Here is a 21,209-nt window from a genome sequence, read left to right on the forward strand (position 1 = left end):
CCCAATGTCATGGAAACTTGAAATTTGGCACAAGCATTGATTATGTCATAAATAGGAAAAGTTAATGGGTCCCAACTCGATTATTCAATTGTAAGCGCCAAAGAATTAGCGTCCAAATTTTACGTACGGAATCTAATTTTCTCGCTACCCAATGTCATAGAAACTTGAAATTTGGCATGAGCATTGATTATGTCATAAATAGGAAAAGCTAATGGGTCCCAACTCGATTATTCAATTCTATGCGCCAAAGAATTAGCATCCAAATTTTACGTACGGAATCTAATTTTCTCACATAGAAACTTGAAATTTGGCACGGGCATTGAATATGTCATAAATAGGAAACGCTAATGGGTCCCAATTCGATTATTCAATTCTATGCGCAAAAGAATTAGCGTCCAAATTTTACGTACGGAATCTAATTTTCTCACATAGAAACTTGAAATTTGGCACGGGCATTGAATATGTCATAAATAGGAAATGCTAATGGGTCCCAACTCCATTATTCAATTCTATGTGCCAAAGAATTAGCGTCCAAATTTTACGTACGGAATCTAATTTTCTCGCTTCCCAATGTCATGGAAACTTGAAATTTGGCACAAGCATTGATTATGTCATAAATAGGAAAGGTTAATGGGTCCCAACTTGATTATTCAATTGTAAGCGCCAAAGAATTAGCATCCAAATTTTACGCACGGAATCTAATTTTCTCGCTTCCCAATGTCATAGAAACTTGAAATTTGGCACGGGCATTGAATATGTCATAAATAGGAAACGCTAATGGGTCCCAACTCGATTATTCAATTCTATGCGCCAAAGAATTAGCGTCCAAATTTTACGTACGGAATGTAATTTTCTCACATAGAAACATGAAATTTGGCACGGGCATTGAATATGTCATAAATAGGAAAAGCTAATGGGTCCCAACTCGATTATTCAATTCTAAGCGCCAAAGAATTAGCGTCCAAATTTTACGTACGAATCTAATTCTCTCACTTCCTGATATATATAAATGAATGTCTGTCTGTCTGTCCTTTATGCATTACTACACCATTCATCCAAATGCCATGAGACTTTGGGAAGTTGTTGAGTACACTCCTGGGAAGATTATAGGCATAGTACAACTATCCTACAATAGGTGCCGCGCGTACGAGCATTGTCGACAGTTATGCCCCCCAGACAAAGATCGTTTGATTTCCATCTCAAGCATGAAAGCAAAAGGCATTACGAGCAACGGGATGAGTGTTCAACTACAAAATGATGCATCCACCGAACGTTTCGCAAGACAATTGCTGGATATTGAGAATGCTGAGGTAAAATGAAAGCTGTGCTGTGATTGGTTGCTATTTCTTATACTGCTGAGGTAGCATGAAAGCTGTGCTGTGATTGGTGGCTACTTCTTATACTACTGAGGTTGCATGAAAGTTGTGCTGCGATTCGTTGTTATATATTATACCACTGAGGTAACAGGAAAGCTGCGCTGTGATTGGTGGCTACTTCTTATACTACTGAGGTTGCATGAAAGCTGTGCTGTGATTCGTTGTTATATATTATACCACTGAGGTAACATGAAAGCTGTGCTGTGATTGGTTGCTATATATAATACCGCAGAGGTAATATGAAAGCTGCGCTGTGATTGGTTGCTATTTTTGATATTGCTGAGGCAGAATAAAGGTTGCGCTGTGATTGGTTGTTATTTCTCTTACTGCTGAGGTAACATGAAAGCTGCGCTGTGATTGGTTGTTATATTTTATACTGCTAAGGTAACATGAAAGCTGCGCTGTGATTGGTTGTTATATATTATACCATTGAGGTAACATGAAAGCTGCGCTGTGATTGGTTGTTATCTAGATATATAAAAATGAATGAATGTATGTCTGTCTGTCTTCGCAGCAACGCGCGACGGGTAAGCTAGTCTACAATAAAAAGGTTGCATGTATAATCAATGTACGCATAATTTTTCAAGATATCAGCAAAAGTGTAGCAACACTTCAGATAAAAGCGTTCTTTATCAATCCACAATAAAAAATAACATCATTACAGTGAACTATATATAAAATACTCATATATGTGATTAAAATCTGCAATAATCAGGAGATAACCAAGCCGGAAAGTACACTATAAGGGCTCAGTCAGACGAGTGTTTTTTCGCGCGATTGGTCCCTGTGCTGAACCAATCAGAGGCAGCACTCACTCACCCATTCATGAATGGGTGTGAGTGAGAGCTGCCTCTGATTGGTCAGGCTGTGACCAATCAGAGGCAGCTCATTCAGCAGGCGGGGATTTTAAATCCCCGGCTGCTGAATACTACTCTGAGCAGTTCAGGAGAACTGCCGACGGCTGCGGCTGAACTCCGTCTGCCGGGACAAGGTGAGTATATATTTTTTTTTGTTTGTTTTTACACATTTCTGGATGAATTTCAGGGAAGGGCTTATATATTTAAGCCCTTCCCGAAAATTCATCCCGCTCTCGCCGGCAGCCCATTGCTTTCAATGGAGCCGGCTGTATTGCCGGCTCCATTGAATTCAATGGGCAAACATCATGCTTCTCTGCCACAGCTGTTACAGCTGTGGCAGAGGAGAATGATTTGTCTACTATATGTTCTCAATGGGGTCGGCGCTGCTGCCGCCGGCCCCATTGAGCGCATATAGAGACGAGAACAGGAATCGCAGATTGCAGATAGGTGCGATCTGCGATTTCTGTTCTATAATTTATCGGACGAGCGCATAAAAAGCGCTCATGTGTCCGATACCATTGCAAAGCAATGGTTTTATAAAATCGCGGGACGCATGCGCATGTGCAAATCGCGCGAAAAAACGCCCGTCTGACTGAGCCCTTAGGGATAATATCCTTTCTCATGTCTCAGGGCTTTAACAGATGAGTGTGATTTTGTCCCGTTATGTATCCGTGATAATCATGGCTGCATAACGGGCTGAAACAAAACCATTCATTTTCATTTTCACTAGCGGTATTTTCGCCCGTTAATAGTACATGTGATAAAAGATAGGATTTGCTGTATCTTCCCGCGTTTTTTTTTTTTTTTTCAAAATCATGCGCACTAGCACGGCAGAGATTGAGTGGTCTGTAAAAAAATTTGAAACCGAGTACACGCGCAACTATGCTCTGTAGTGGCGAGCGTAGTTGTGCGTATGCCTATCTGTTTAAGTCCTTAAGCATTCTTTTCACTGTCATCCCATACGATATGCTGAGTTTTCGGGGAAATGGAAGTGCACACATATGCCTCATATAACCATTGCAATCCCATTGCATGGACTTCACTTAATACGTAGCCTATAACAGGGCTGTGTGCTATTCGCTTATAGGGCTTCTTAACGGAGTTTGCGGGGGTATTTGGGCAGGCTGAATCTGCGCATGTTCAACACAGAGAATTAAACCAATTGATTTCAATGGGTTCTTCTCACTAGCGCGTTTTGAGCATGCATTTGGCATGCACGGGAAGAAGTAGGACCTGCAGTATCTTCCTGCGTTTTTGCACAGCAAAGGCCCCATAGAAAATTATGGGGCTTAAACAGATGGGCACGATTTTGTCCCAGTATGCAGGCGTGACGCTCACGGCTGCATAATGGGCCTAAACAAAGCATTGATTTTTGTTTGCACTAGCAATATTCTCACCCATAAATAGTACATGCAAGAAAAGATAGGACTTGCCCTATCTTCCTTGCACATAGTATTAACTACGTGCGACAAAGATAAAGCAGGACCTAGCTTCACTTTTCTTTTTTTCAAACTTGCGTGCACTAGTGCAGAGTTCTAGTGGTCCTGAAAAAAATGCAAAAAACCCCCGTACATGCGCCACTACGATCTGCAGCAGCAAGCGTAGTTGTGCATACTCCTATCTGTTTAAGCCCTTAGGGCTCAGTCACATGGGCGCACCGGCGCCCCTGTTACTGCAGGAGGAAGACGGTCGTACCTCAAGACAGACGTCTCTCTTCATTGCCGGGAGAAAGAACATGGGACCGGCTTCATTGTCGGTCATGTGTTCTTTCTTCAGCGCTGCAGAGAGACATCTTGAGGTACGGCCATCTTCTTCCTGCAGGAAGGGCTCAGTCACACGGGCGCATTGGTGCCTGTGTACGGGTGCTGATGCACCCGTGTGACTGAGCCCTCAAGTGTACTTTCCACTGCCATCCCATATAATACACTGAGTTTTATGGAAATGGAAGTGCACACATATACCTCACATAACCATGATAACCCCATTTCATAGCTTTTATTTAACACACATTAAAACATAAGAAAACATTAACTACCATCTAAAACAAACAGGCGGAAAATGGTGACTAGTAGGAGAAAGAAAGACAATAGAGAATCCAATAAATACAGTCATTAGAAAATATAGTAACAGAACCAGAATGAGAATAGGAAGCAAAAAAGGGGACAATAAGATCATATAAAGCTATATACGTAAGAAAAGAAGCAAAAAAATAAATGAATACCCACCAATTGAAAGGTAGAACTGCATAAGAGGAACCCTATTGATTTTGGACAAATAATGGAACAGAAAAAAGGGGCATAAATGTAAGCCCCTTGTGATTCTAAAAAGTAAAAAAATCTAGGACAGATGAATAGAAATTTTAACTAAGTCCTATTTTTAATGCAAATGAAGACTATTATATCATAATTAAGAAATCAATCAAGATATACAGATAGAAATATACAAGGAATAAAAATAAGGAAGAAAAATGGTACTTATGTGGCAGTCCACAAAACAATTAATAAAAAAAAATGTATGTAGATAATCACCAGGAGTGGCTATGGGACACATTAAACTAACATACACACCCTAAATCAAAAGAACAAGAAAATAAAAAAGAGCCTCCTTACATGTTCCCTGTAGTCATACATACTAATAAAGTCCCAATTTGTCATTTAAGACTGGTGCAACATTTATTGCGCAAAAGATTTCCCATCCCTATCCACTATCCTCTTTACCTAGGGGCTCACTCTGGGTTGGATGATATCATAGAGAGATCGGGCTTCCTCCTGGCACTCTATTGTGTCTGTGTTAACCCATTGTTGGTAGTCGCTTACATGCTGACAGCTATCTAGCATCTCAAGTCATATGCACTACTCAACAGCAGCGAATTTGATTGGCCAATGTCTTCTAAAAAGCTCCACTCTGTAAACTTATTCAGAAATACTGTATCTTCCCCACCAACTTGCATTGGTAAAAAATACCATCCAGATTGGATTTGAACTTGCCCAATCCTTTGTTCCTCAGCAGATAAGCATGCCAGAGGAGTCTAGCAACCACTTATGACCAGGTCCCAATAACAAAAAGATAACTAAAATTTCCAGACGTGAAATTGGATATTATTAAAAATTTAAGATACATAATGTACCTGGATGTGCTGAAGCACATATGTTATAAATAGAGATGAGCGAGCACCAAAATGCTCGGGTGCTCGTTGCTCGAGTCAAACTTTTCGTAATGCTCAAGAGCTCATTTCGAGTAACGAACCCCATTGAAGTCATTGGGGTCTCGAGCATTTTTGTATGGGACCGATGCTCTGCATAGGTGATGACTTGTGGAACACCAGAAAACATCAGAAAGTCATGGAAACACCACAGAAACGGATAGGGAAGGGCAGGGGCAGCATGAATGGCTGCATCTGAGGCTCCCAGGTCTCACTATTAAGCCAAAATGGGGGCAAGAGTCTGGCATCACTCCCCTAACAATTTAACTTCGGACAAACCCTCATTAGCAAGGCACACGCGCTGGCACATCTTAGCTAAACACCACACTATCTGCAACCAAGGACAATCACTGCCTGCCGGTGACACTGCTGCCTCTTCTCCTGGGTTACATGCTGGCATTGTGGTCTAGAAGGGTGTACACCCAGTAATCCGTGTTGGCCAGAATGCGTCTAACACGAGGGTCACGGGAAAGGCAGCCAAACATGAAGTCAGCCATGTGCGCCAGGGTACCAGTACGCAACACATCGCAGTCCTCACTAGGAGGTTGACTTTCAGGATCCTCCTCCTCTTCAGCCCATACACACTGAACAGATGGGAGACAGCATAGTTACCCTCTGCAGTGTGGCCAGCTGTCTCTTCCCCCTCCTCCTCCTGCTCCTCCCCCTCCCCCCCTCTTCCAAAACGTGCTGAGATATAGACATGAGGGTGGTCTGGCTATCAAGCGACATACTCTCATCCCTCATCTCCTGTTCCAACCATAAAGCATCGACCTTTATGCTTAGGAGCGAACTTCTTAGCAGGCAAAGCAGCGGGATGGTAATGCTAATGATGGCCGCATCGCCACTCACCATCTGGGCAGACTCCTCAAAGTTTCCGAGGACCTGGCAGATATCTGCCATCCATGCCCACTCCTCAGTAAAAAATTGCAGAGGCTGACTACCACTTCACCGCCCATGTTGCAGCTGGTATTCCACTATTGCTCTATGCTGCTCGTACAGCCTGGCCAACATGTGCAGCATAGAATTCCAACATATGGGCACGTCGCACAGCAGTCGGTGCTCTGGCAGCTGAAACTGATGTTGCAGGGTCCTCAGGGCAGCAGTGTCCGTGGTGAACTTGCGGAAATGTGCGCAGACGCGGCGCACCTTGCCGAGCAGGTCAGACAAGTGGGGGTAGTTTATCAGAAACCGCTGAACCATCAGATTGAAGACGTGGGCCAAGCACGGCACGTGTGTGAGGCTGCCGAGCTGCAGAGCCGCCACCAGGTTATGGCCATTGTCACACACGACCATGCCCGGTTGAAAGCTCAGCAGCGAAAGCCAGAGGTTGGTTTGCTCTGTCAGACCCTGCAACAGCTCGGGGGCCATGTGCCTCTTGTCACCTAAGCTAATTAGTTTCAGCACGGCTTGCTGACACTTGCCCACTGTTGTGCTGCCGCGCGCTACCGACTGTTGGCGACGTGCTCACACTTCTTAATTGAGAGGTAGAGGTGGCAGAGGTGGAGGGGGAGGGTTTGGAGGAGGTGACATAAAATGTCACAAATACCAGCACCGAGGTAGAACCCGCTATTCTGGGTGTGGGTAGTACGTGAGCGGTCCCAGGCTCTGACTCGGTCCCAACCTCCACCAAGTTCAGCCAATGTGCCGTCAGGGAAATATAGTGGCCCTGCCCGCCAGTACATGTCCCCGTGTTCATGGTTGAGTGGACCATCCCAGTAACCGCGTAGGTGAGGGCACAATTTATGTTGAGGGAGACATGTTGGTGTAGGGCGAGGACGGCACACCGAGAAAAATAGTGGCAACTGGGGACCGAGTAGCGCAGGACCGCCGCCGCCATCATGTTTTTGAAAGCCTCCGTTTCCACAAGTAGCAGCATCTCCAGACGGATTAATTTGGCAATGTGCACGTTTAAAGCTTGTGCATGCGGGTGGGTGGTGGCGTATTTCCGCTTTAGTTAGCGACAGCTGAAGGCTGCACTTAGAGACATTGCTGGATGGAGTGAAGGATCGTGAAGGTGAGGGTGTGGGTGCAGGCTGGGAGGCACTTGTGCCTGCATCCTGCGAGGGGGATTTGATCTGTGTGGCAGGTTGTGGCTCAGGGGAAGAGAGAGTGGTGTGATCCGTAGGCAGTGAATGTCCTTTGTCCCACCTTGTGGGGTGCTTGGCCATCATATGCCTGTGCACGCTGGTGGTGAGGCTGGTAGTGGTGGCTCCCTGGCTCATCTTGGTGCAACACAGGTTGCACACCACTCTTCGCCAGTCATCCGCGCTCTCACTAAAAAACATCCACACCTTTGAACACCTAGCCCTCTGCACGGAGGCTTGCCGCGAGGAGGTGCTTTTGTAAAACAGTTGGGGAATTCTTCGCTCTGTCCCTGCCTCTACCCCTGGCCACTCCACTGCCTCTTACAACCTATCCTGCTACTGCTCTTGCCTCCCCCTCTGAAGCCCTGTCCTCAGTAGGCTTAGGAAGCCAGGTGGGGTCAGTCACCTCATTGTCCAGCTGCTCTTCCTCCGAATCCTCTGTGTGCTCCTCCCTCGGATTTACTGCCCTTACTACTACCTCACTGACAGACAACTGTGTCTCATCATCCTCATCCACAAAAAGCTCTTGAGACAGTTGCCGGAAGTCACCAGCCTCATCATCTGGACTCCGGGAACATTCCAAAGGTTGGGCATCGGTCACAACAAACTCGTCAGGGGAGAGAGGAACCATTTTTTCCCACTCAGGACAGGGACCTGAGAGCAGTTCGTGGGAGTCTGCCTGCTCAGAATATGTCATTTTCATGGAGTGAGGAGGCTGAGAGGAAGGAGGAGCAACAGAAGATTCAGAGTTGCAGTCCCTAAGCCGGGAGAAGTGGACTGCGTGGAAGACTGGGTGGTCGATACATTGCTGGATGCGCTTTCTGCCATCCACGACAGGACCTGCTCGCACTACTCTGTTTGTAATAAAGGTCTACCACGCGGACCCGCAAATTTTAATATGAAGCTGGGGAGCCCAGAAACTAGCCTCTCTCCTAATCCTGCAGCAGCCGATGCACTCACTTGGACGCCCGCTTCCATGACCACGTTCTCGACCCTTACCCCTACTCCTCATCATGGCGGATTAAGAATAGAGCAGGGCCCAAATAAATTACCCCACTGTACAGTGCTGACAACTGTGGATAATTCACCACACACAGAGACTTGTAGATAGTGGAGGCTCTATGCTGTGACTTGAAAAAATTAACCCGCTGTCTTGCGCTGATACCTAGGGGTAATTTACCGCTCACAGAGACTTGTAGATAAGAGAGGCTGTATGGAGTGGGAGAAGACTCTAAAGCCAGTGGATAGTGTTGGTAACTGTGGCTATTTCAGCCCCCTCAAGGAAAGGGTATTGTGAGACGCTATGCACAGTGGCAAAGATGAAATACTTTGCAGTGGACTAGAAAATATTAGAGTACTGTTTCACGGTGAGACCTCAGTGTTATGCACTGCAGGCTGAGACCGCTATAACTGAAAGGCTGGGAACAGGCCTCGATGCGTAATACAAAAGTTGGTGCACTACGGCTCCCAGCCAGCCACAACTATAATGCACACAGTGAGATGTAACCCTAAGAAGGACCGTTGGAGTTCTTGCACAGAGGATCAGGAGAACTGTAAAACTTTCCCTATATAGGAAGCTCTGTCCCTAAACTCTGCGTATTGCACTGCAGGCACAGAACGGTATAACTGAAATAGTTTACAGTAGCCTAGGAAATTTTAGAGTGCCGTTTCACGGTGAGAGCTCGTTGTAAGGCACTGCAGGCTGAGAACGCTATAACTGAAAGGGTGGGAACAGGCCTAGATGTTTAATACAAAAGTTTGTGCACTATAGCTCCCAGCCAGCCACAACTATAATGCACACGGTGAGATGTAGCGCTAAGAAGGACCGTTGGTGTTCTTGCAGAGAGGATCAGGAGGACTGTAAAACTTTACCTATATAGGCAGCTCTGTCCCTAAACTCTGCATAACACACTGCAGACTGAGAACGCTATAGCTGAAATGGCCTGCACAGCCTGAGATGCTTTAAAAAAAATTGGTGCATTACTGCCAGCCACAACTATAATGCACATGATGAGGAGTAGCCCTAAGAAGACTGTCGGGTTTCTTGAAGACAGGATCCTACATTAACACTTTCCCTGTATAAGGAGCAGCACTTTCCCTAACCTCTGCCAGCATGCATCTGAGGGGAGCCGCGGGCGGGACCACTTTAAGTACTCGGCGGTCACCTGATCGGCCCAGACACTCACTGCTGTTTGAGGGCAGAGGGCTGGCACGTCACAGCAGGAAGTGGAAATGCCTTCCCTGCATGTTTATTGGCTAGAAAATGGCACTAAACATGCAGGGAAGGAAATGCAATGGACACAAGTACCCCGTGGTGTTCGTCTCGAGTAACGACCATCTCGAGTACCCTAATACTCGAACGAGTATCAAGCTCGGACGAGTGTGCTCGCTCATCTCTAGTTATAAACTAATATTGGTAAAAATTGGGAAGAACAGTGACAGATTAGCTTTATATTTATTTTAAAACAGTAGTGCAAGTTCCTGTAAGATATTTAGAACAATTTATTCTATACAATTTCAAAAGTCATTGTACAAAAGTTTTCAAAAATAACACTCATCTCCTTCAAAGTCATAAGAAATAATTTCACCATAAAATATTTCTTGTATGTAACAAAACTAAATGTCAGCTTCATGACATTTTTCTTGTGAGTGGTTGATTACTTGCGGTAACTTTTGCTAAATAGAAAGGTTTTTACAAGTCTCTCTCGTATCAACAGAAATGACTAAGTTTGTCCTCAATAAAACTTTGCTTCTAGATTGTAGGCCTGAAAGCTTCTACTGTCATCTCTGATTATTTTCAAAGCAAACAGGTAAGTTGTATTGATGTTTGCGACAAGAAGCTTGACACTAGTGCTCAAACACAAAGTACATGCTTATAAAATATCACAATTTAGAAATACCACTGTACCATTGAGATCTGCAGAAAAATCCAAGTTAGGCTTCATTCTCATCATTGTTGGAGGCTCCACTGGGAGCATCACTTGCAGATGCCATCAAAAATGTATCCTTATTACTTCTCATTGTTTTCTAGCTTGCCATTGGAAACCGCCCAGCCTCCTACAAGAGCTGACCTGCTGCGCCAGATGCGCAACATTTGTTGCCTAGAACATTTGACTGTTGCAATTAATAATCAGATTGATCAGTTTGATTCTAGTTGGAAATCTTGAGGCTACTATTGGGTCTGACTAAACCCATGTGTTCCATCATACTTATTTTAGTCCTCATATAGATATATCTCAATACTTATCTCATTTGTTTCTTCCTTTTACCTCCCTCCTGTTTCCATCCTGCTGTTGTCTTGTCTGTAAAGTTGTATTTTTTCTCTTTTTTTTTACTATTTATGTGTATAGAGACTGAATGGATTCCATAAGTTACACCTGATATTTCATCACCTCGGTTGCTGTTTTAGTAACGTTGCTTGGGCCATAGATATTTTTTGATCTGTTGTTTTGATCTCTGTACTATGTGGAAGCTTTACGTTTTGATTTAAACTACCTTTAGGGCTCATTCACACGAGCATATATACACTCCATGATACGTATGTATTTTTTACAAGTGTAATACAGAGTGCTGAATCCCCATTGATTTGGAATTAGGAGTGTGCATGTCACTTACGTTTATGGCATATCTACATATATATATTATCACATATTCATCAGACATGAATATACCGAAATTCTCTGCAATGCTGATGCCAATAAACATTTGCATTACAGCGTTCACAAATATCCTGGTGAGGTGCAAGGGGAGATTAGATGTGTAAGTGCTCATATTCTCTCCTGTAGTAAAACAGTAGCACATTAACCTCTCTGATATTTTAATGAGAGTGATAACAGGAAGAAATGCCCCAATCCTCCTTCCCCCAGGGGTACTGAAGGCTGTGCTGAAGTATAAATAGCTGTAACAGGTGAGCATTTTTCTTCCTGATACTACTGATAAATGTGCCCACGTTATGCGTAATTTGGTTAAAAGCGTTTTCTGGCACTTATAAAAAATAAGCCCCAGGGTAGACAATGGCATGAAAAAATATAAGAAAAAGAAAATTACTCTCATAGTGCCTCTGGTCAAGTGCCACCAACCTGGTTCCATCTGAAGAGGAAATGATGACAACACATGTATTGCTTATATGACTGCTGCAGCCAATCACTGCACTCAGGGGTGACCGAGTTTCATACATAATAACATAGTATGTTAGGGCTCATTCACATGAGCGTGTTTATGTGCGTACAGTCATGCTCACATAACAACATGTCTATTAGAACCACTGGTTCCCTATGCTGTATTCACATGTCCGTGTTTTACAGGCATGCAAACGCACGTACCTGCAAAACATAGAACATGTGTGCATGCATAGGTCTGTTCTGCGCGTCAATATTATCCGCGAGAAGTCTTCTTGTCACTAAGCAGTGTGACAGCACTGTCACAGTGTTCAGTAATGATGGCACTCCCCGCGTGGAGTAAAGAATCCCCTGCCCCAGTTGTGACAACTGTGGCAGAGTATCCCAATGTTCTCCCATTGCTTTCAATGGGGCCCTATTGAAAGCAGTGGGATGCAGGCAACTACTGCAGTTATTTTCGGGGAAGGGCTTTACATATTAGCCCTTCCCTGAAAATCATCCCTGGCATGTATAAAAAAAATATATACTCACCTCTCCGCTGTCGGGGCTCAGGCGCGTCTTCTTTGCTTGGTCCCCGGCAGTGTAGTAAAATTCTTTCAGCAGGCAGGGATTTAAAATCCCTGCCTGCTGAAAGGGCTGTATCTGATTGGCTGAGTACTCAACCAATCACAGGCAGCGCTCAGCTCTTCATTGAATGACAGCTGGGTGCTGCCTGTGATTGGTCACAGCGCTCAGCCATTCATTGAATTCAATTATGTGTTTTCTCTCAAGCACACCTGATGCAACAAATGAAGCCCTTGATTAGTTGCATCAGGTGTGATTAAGGCATGTTATTTCAAATGCTTGTTTTTATGAGGGATTCTTTTCAGGAGGTTGAACAATTCTGAAACTGCAGTAGTCATTAAAGTTGGCATTTTCTGGAGAAAATTTGGAGAAACCACTTGTTATATTAGTTGTGTTAAGCTATTTAAATTGTTCTTATTTGATTTTTTTTGTTTGCAAACAGATGAAAGTTTGTAAATTCAGCAAATAAGCCTAACTTGTAAAGGGGGTTGAATAATTTTGATTACAGCTGTAGACAGATAGATACACAGAAAGAAACAAAATAAAGACATAAAGTCAAACCAATGTCATTTATTGTGAATGTCAGATTACTTAAGAAGGCTTAACATCTGTCAATTGTAAAACATTTGGTTAGAATAATAATGAATGTCTCATCCTTCGTATTGATTTCAGATTTTTTTGCTATGTGTTAGGAAGTGTGCTTATACTCAAAATCTTCATTTGCATGCATATACTTAACTGTAGAATGGCATTAGCAGAATAGAACAAGTTATCTATTATCATATAGCTGACTCACAAACATTGTACTTTTAACTAAAATATTTTTAAATACTATATTTTAATTCTACTTAGTATATAAAAAAACATACAAAATGAAAAAAAAGTATGTCATGTGCTCAATTTGATAGTTAGATGTCTTTGCAATATCAACCACATACTTTTTCATGAATTCTCCTTATTCCTCACCAATGTGATATAGAAAATACAATGATTTTTGAAGTGTATCTGTAATGGCATGACTGGCGGACAGACGACCATAGGTCCAAGGTAACATCACGGCATCAGCCCTGGCGCACGTGATGCAGCCCAACCAGCAGGTCAGTCAGTAAATTTCGTTATTTAAAGCAGTTCCTCTGAGCAGAGAATGCCAGTTATACTAACCTGTATCCTGGTCTTGATTAGTGGTGGAGTTGGTAGAGTGCAGTGGTGTGGTTTTTCTGGGCATTCTAGTTCTACATCAGTTTGTATGTCTCTTGTGTATTCAGTTCTATTACTTCATTGAATCTCAGTTGTTCCTGGTATATTTCTGGACTTATCCCACTTGGCTTATAGGTGATGCTTATCTCTACTTCTCATTCCATCTAGGGTCACCCTGGGGAAGCCCCAGGTTCTTGCCGTGAGAGCTACCTTTTCAGGGAGGGTGCTTGTTAGGAAGGTTGGTTACTTTAATATTAGGGATAGGTCCCTGTTGCTCTGATGTGTATCCTGTCACTTTTTCTGGACTTTCTGGTCTCTCTTTCAATCTGGTCAGATGTGACAGTATCTGTTAAAAAAAAAGAGAGAAAGAACACAAAATGCAAGTTTCCTTGTCTTCAAAATCTAGTTACTGTATATCTGTTTCTGAGCATCTTTGTGATAACCAGTATTGTCTCCACTGTAGCATGTTGGTGCCAAGCTTTACCAGAAATAGAAGTAAAGGCTCATTTACATGCAAAGACAATCTTTTAAACGATTGAACGATTGACAGTTCTAGCGATCATTTTGCATAAAGTACTAATGGGCACTAATGCCAATTCGCACTTTATCAGTTTCATTTGCTTGTAAATGAGCCTCTAGCAGCTGTTTGCAAATCCCAGCATGTGGTATGGACTTTGCATTCTGCTGCATTGTCTTTGCACGGGCTGCCGTGGGCTGTCAGCAGAATACAATGTAATCGGCTGCTCCCTTGGAGAACACAGAGTGTAGTCCCTGCTATTTCTCTCCGGCTGGATTTTATGTTCACCTAAAAGAGTGAAAGATGGAAGGGTTTACATGCAACAATTCTCACTCAAAAGTTGTCGTTGGAACAAATTTTGAGTAGAGATGAGCGAACGTACTCGTTAAGGGCAATTTCGCAATCGAGCATCGCTATTTTCGAGTACCTGACTACTCGGGTGAAAAGATTCAGGGGGCGCCAGAGTGTATATTGCAAAGTTTATTTATGTAAATAACCCAATGTCCTTTCGTTATTTCTCAAAAATCATCTATAACATTTGTTTGCCATTGAGATCAGTTATATGAAAGCAAAAAAGCTTCTTCTTAGTCTGTTATGTCTCTGTAGTTTGTACTGGTCAACCAATAGATAGGCCATTTACTATATAAGTAGCTTTTAAATGCATATTCTCAAATAGTCATAAATTGACCATGTACTGCAATTGTCAGAGTGTACTTTACAAATGAATGTTGAGCATGGATCTATTAAAATAGAGCATTATATACAGTTAGTTGTAGTGGTCATATTGATTGTTATAAAGTTTACCAAAAAATGGATGGAACTATCACACAGTTACCATTTAGATTATTACTCACTTTTACAAACTCCACAATGGAAAATCTGCATAGTTAAATATTTTTGCATATAATTTTTTTCATTCAGTTTATTTACATTTTTCAGATGTTTTACATAAAATTTAAGCAGCAACAAAAGGCAGCCATCAAATGATTAACATAAGCCATTTAGATTTCAGCAGATGATGCTTCTTATGTATACATATATGGATAGTCAGTGAGCAAATATACCAAAATATTGGCAGAAAATTGACATCTCCCTGAGGAAATTACCCACAGCTGATGGCTGTGATTGGTTCAATGAGCGTTGCATTGATTGGTACTCGAGTACTGCCAATCAGAGCTATCATTTCCTGGAGGCGGGGTTTATGAACTTCGTAACCAGGAAACTATGTGCTGAGGACTTCAAGCAAGTGTACGGGAGTGAAGGAGACCAGCGGTAGGACCTGGACCACGCCTGTTAGGTAATGTATGGCTTTGTTTTTTTTTTAATGTAATGCAGGTAAGGATTATTTTCTGGGTAGGGCTTATATTTCAAGCCCCTCCAAAAATACCAAAAAATTAGGGTAGGTCTTATGTTCAGGGAAAATAAGACCTACCCTAAAATCGCTGCAAAATCACGCTACAAAGTTGTGCAAGAAAACACAGCGATATCGCACAAAAAATGCACAAACTGCGATATCACTGCGATTTTCTCACAGCAAAATTGCTGTCATCCCTGTGAAGGAGGTCAAACTGTGACACAAAAATCTATTATAAGCTGATAGCCCACAGACTTCAGGAGGTCTGAAGGTTAGAAGAAGACGGCTTTATGGTCAGATTATTGTCAAGGGGACCTGTCTAAAAAGAAGGGATTACCCAAAGTGGTGAACCCCTTTATTAGAGATTGTCTCTGAAATGCCAACAAACAATAATAAACTAAGATAACTTTCCTTGAGAGGGGAGGAAAAGTTGTGTTTTTCTGCTACAAAACACTTGTCACAGAAATGAATTTCAAAGGAGATTGAAAGTATTGGGTGTCATAATTAGCAAATGAACTGTGAATTTAAGTAGAAAAATGTGTCACTATAAAACCATTGCCCTGCATTTGTGATATAGCAGAAACATGGTTAATGAGTTAGAAGAAATTGCATAGAAGAATGGAACTGACTTGAAGTGTTTGAATGACATTCCAGAACTACAATTTAGAGATGGCAAGCACACAAATGAACTTCATAGAAAAGAAATCCATTTATAGTTGTATTATGTTAATAGCATTGTTTATGAATGATTGATAATGGATTCCTTTACAATACATTTAATAATAACATAGTCACAATCCTATTCATGTGAGAATTTGCCTCAATAATCACTGTTATAGAGTTACATTTTAAGATTATGATTAGCATGAACTAAACATGAATTTCAAATGTTAAATAGATATTAAACTAAAATTGTCTTTTCGATTTTGCTATTATTACAAACAATTGCTGTCTATTATCAGCCATTAGAAGAAGCTGACTATGGACGTATTCATCATTGCACTGTGAGCCACTCCGAGCATGCTCGGAGAGTGTAAAACATAAGATGCATTCATCACTGCACTCTGAGCATGCTCGGAGCATGGAAAACACGTCCTGCCTGTTCATCATTCCATCTCTGGAAAGCATGGTCACACCATTCATCATTACTGGGGCATAATTGGTCATGCATTCTCAGAGCAAAAAAACACATGGGCACATGTGCTAATATGTTTGCCGCTATGGAGTGTATTAGTGCATGAACAGAGTTTTTCTTAATCTTTGACAATCCAAACTCCGCTCTATAGTGCGCAAATTAAAAAAAAAAAAAAAAAAGAAGATAGGTCCTGCTCTATCATTTTTGCATGTAGGAAAACTACGTGCGAGAAAGATAGGACATGTCCTATATTTTCTCGTGCGAGAATTCAAATAGTGAAAACCAAACTACTAAAATCAATGGTTTTGTTTCATCCTGTTATGTTACGCCCATCCGTTTAAGTGCTGAGATTGATTTTTGCTGTGCTCCATCCAAAAGCAAGGCTGAAGCAGATCACAAAATTGGCAGCGCCCAGTCCAAATTTGTGGTCCAATTAATCCTCGATGGATAGTTGTACAGTGTTGAAATGCATGCAGAAACTGCAAACTAGCCAAGTACATAAAAAGCCATTTCTCTGTGGACTGATTATTTAGAAGCATGTATAAGTTAAAGAACAGAAGCTTATCATGTTCGATGGTTCACTGCAAATTTTTTAACCTAAAAGTGAACAATCTATATTATCCTCTTGCCACATTTATAGATTTTCCCATGTTTCTGGAGTATATGCTCTATGTGTACTACATGGCATCTGGACACCGGTGCTCAGGAAAGATGTTGCAGTGTTTGAAGGGTTTCAAAGAAAGGCAACTAAATTAATAAATGGAATGAGAAGACTGGAATACCCAGAGAGGCTATCAAAATTGGGATTATTTACCTGGGAAAAAAGACGGCTACGGCTTGATCAAATAACTATGTATAAATACATGAGGGGACAATACAAGAATCTCTCCCATGATCTGTTTGTACCCAGGAGTGTGACGGTCACAAGTTGACATCCTCTACATCTAGAAGAAAGCGGGTTTCATCATGAACACAGAAGGGGGTTCTTTACTGTAAGAGCAGTGAAACTGTGGAACTCTCTGCCTGAGGCTTCTTGTGAGCATGATGTAATTGCACTCTGAATGGAGCGCTATCACATCTTCTTACAAGCGTACCCTCACTGCTTTACTGTACGTTTATGTGCTGCCAGGCCTGTTCACATAGGCGTGGGACAACAAACATTTGAAAAGGCGGGCAGCCTAATTAGTCCCTGGTGTTAACACCACAAAATCATGCCATTCAGTGCGCAATTTTGTTTGGATTAATTAACACCACAAAATCGCACCATTCAGTGCATGATTTTGTTTGGGACCTATGCATCCATGAAAAAAACGCTCGTCTGACTGAGACCTAAAGGTGGTATGTTAACTTTTTTTCTGTGGGTCAGTACAATTACAGCGATGTCTCTATTGGGGACCAGAACTTGCAATTATCTGTCCTGTCACTTGCTCAATATACTGCAAAACATCAGCATTACAGCATTTTGTCATTTTACTGGCAACCTATTAAAGTCCAATCACAGGGCTTCGCAAAGTTCCAGGCTGTCATGTGAACCCATCGGCAACTCACAATCATGTTGCACGGGAGCCAAAGGGATGCTAGAGGGCTCCCCCTCTAGTCAGCTGCTTAGATGCCATGGTATGAACTGACTGAGACATTTAAGCAGTTAAACGGCATTATCAGAGCTAGCCATTGCTGGCAGTAGCAGCTGTCATATCCCATCTTAGACTAAATAAATTAAATGGCTTTATTCTTTTCTCTTAACTAAGATCCTCCATATAACTTATTAGTTTTTATGCTCTTCTTTGTAAACTGTCTAAAGCCCCATTTATACTGGACAAATGCCGGGCAAACAATGCCTGACACTCCTCCCCGCACATACTCTCTTCCATGCTGTTGCGCAGGAGCGAGTATCGCTGGCTTGCTCAACAGAGGGGGGCGGGGTGGCTGGAAGAGATTTCACTTCTGCCCCCCCCCCACCCCTCTTTATTCACTTAACACAATGGCCATTCAGAACTGAACAGTTGCTGTTTACACTTAATGATCATCGTTCAAGATCTTATGCCACTTAAAATCCTGAACAGTGATCGTTCAGTGTAAACACCAGCCGTTCAGTCCTGAACGGCCACTGTGTTACGCGAATGGAGAGGGGTGGGTAGAGCGAGGAGTAAAATCTCCTCCAGCCGCCTTGGCCCTCTGCTGGCCACTCTGTGAGTGAGCCAGCGATACTTGCTCCTGTGTAACAGCACGGGAGCGAGTATATGTGGGGACAAGTGTCGGGCATTGCTTGCCCGCCATTCGTCCAGTGTAAATGGGCCTTTACTTCAGTACATTGTTTCCATGATCATTTGGCCAGAACTGAAATACAGATAAGGCAGCACCAATTCTTTGTAAAGTGGTAATATTATGTTCCTGTCTCACAAGTCCATGCTTCTTTTAATACACAACAATATCCTGCTGGCCTTAGAGGCAGCTGAATGTTATTATTGTTGTTATTTAGCTTACAATCTACTAGAACACCCAGATCCTTCTCTGCAAGTTATAATGAATAAAATAAGCTGAGCTGGTTATAAAACTGTTATTGTAGTTTTATTTTCTGATAAATGAAGCTAATTTATTTCATACAGTTTTTGTGACTTTCTAATACATGTTGTGTTTCAGTTACTCAGTTTTTACGATTTCTGGAATTCCACCGTGTAGGCTCGTCACAGATGACACAGTTGGGCTATACCACAAACTATCACTGCATCTCTGCCAGATGAGATGCGGCTGGGTATAGGCACATTTTCCTGGACTTTTCCGGCACTAGATGTAAACCTGGTTACTTGTTTAGGAAGTGCTGCACTAAGGTTTATCACATGGGCCAGGCTATGTACATGTTATGTCACTTACACTCACAAACTGGCGAAACTGCGGCGGAACTTGGAAACAGTGGACATAATTCACGGACAGACATAACACACTGACTGACAAGTGCCCAAATCATGCTATCGGAGTGTCTCCTTTTAATTGTATATTTGTGATTGGTGCATACTTGTATTTATTGTGGGGCTGGTGGTAGACACTTTAGCTTGACAAAGACTCCATTATGGAGTTGAAACGTTGCGTGTTACCATTTTAACTTGGATGAATAAAGGAGCATCAAACCTGATGCATTGATTTTATATCACTCGGTGATGCTGCTCAACCTTTATTTCTATAGATGCCCAAATCACGACCAAGCATACCCGCACACATATACAGATGTAAATAGAGACAATGCAAGGTATTAGTTTGTATTTTGGCCAAGATACTTAAGACCATGAGCTCACTTCAAGGGTCCTTGTTGTCTTGCTGGTCCCTAATCTAACGAGATAACTTCCACATAAAACCTGCCTGTATGTGGGGCAATCGGTCCAACAAGGACGGCCCCTCGCTGGAACCTAGGGATCTACCTATACCTAGATGAAAAACAAAACACAGCAGGACTGAACACAGCTCATACCAACGCGCTAGGGATTTGCACACAGCACAGCACACCATGCACCCTGAACAGAACTGTTCACACCACATGCCCGACACAGGCACCGACATGTAGGAACATGACACTCTTCACACTGAACAAACAGAGAAAAGCCCAGCAGCCTACATCAGGAAAGCTGAAATCTATGAGCAGCAGACCGGTGGTGATTGGCTGTTGGAGAAATCCACACACAGCCAGCTCAATCAACCCCTACCTGTGGGGCTGCGCTGCTCAAAACCCATGTAGAACAACAGATCCCAGCAGCACACCCTAACAGTATTTGTGTGAGATTGCCTAGGCAAAGGGCTGCCAGTACGTTGGCCCTATTGTCACACATGACCTTGCCTGGCTTCATATTGTGCAGCATCAGCTACATATCAACCAGGGCATGCAGAACCATCAACAGCTCTTCAGCCGTGTGGCTGCACTTGCCTAGACATATGCGTTTAAGGCAGCATTTTGGTATTTACCACATGCACTGTATGGAGGCTGGATTTTGTCACATATAGATACCAATGCTAATGTGGAGGGTGTTGAAAGGTGGTATGAAGAGGTGGAGGAAGAGAAAGAGGAGGAAGGGGATGAGTATAGGATGGACAAGGAGGAAAGGGATGAGTATAGGATGGAGAAGAATGAATGTTCCATAACTCTTGGGGGCACCATGAAATATGGACCACAGCATCATGCCCCACCTGCAGGACATTGACCAAGTGTTCTATTAAGGATATGTAATAACACTGGCCATGCTTGCTGGACTATTGCTAGACCATGTGTCCGTGGTTAGGTGCACCCTGTCACTGACTGTGTTTTTCAAAACCCTGGGCACACTATCACTCACATGGCAGTGCAGGACAGGAACAGCTTTTGGTACAAAGAATTGGCAGCTGGGCATCTGGCCTTGTAGGTTAGTATGAAGCATCACGTTGTGGAAGGCATCAGTGTCCAGTAGCCTGAAGAGTAGCATTTCCAGTGCAAGCAACTGTGCAATGCTTGCGTTCAAGCTCTGTGCTTGTGGATGGTTTGGGTGTCTTTTTATGTTCCCATAGGTGGGGAATGGAGGGCTGGCTGCTGACCTGGGACACACTGAAATATGGAGTTGATTTCAATGTCAGCGAATGTGGGGGTGATGGTGGAAGCTTAGCTTGTGCTCTTCATTTCCCATTCCTGGCTCAGAAGCCTACAGCCCAATCAAGAATTGCAAAGGAGAGACCTGAAATAGGCATCCTACTGCCCCTACACAAAACTGCCTCTCTGTGCTCAAAAGCTACTGCATGAACAGGAAGGGAAATGGAGGAACAGGTTTATTCTTTGCCCTCTGGCCTAG

The sequence above is a fragment of the Eleutherodactylus coqui genome, chromosome 2 (assembly GCF_035609145.1).
Source record: "Eleutherodactylus coqui strain aEleCoq1 chromosome 2, aEleCoq1.hap1, whole genome shotgun sequence".
Taxonomy (NCBI): Eukaryota; Metazoa; Chordata; class Amphibia; order Anura; family Eleutherodactylidae; genus Eleutherodactylus; species Eleutherodactylus coqui.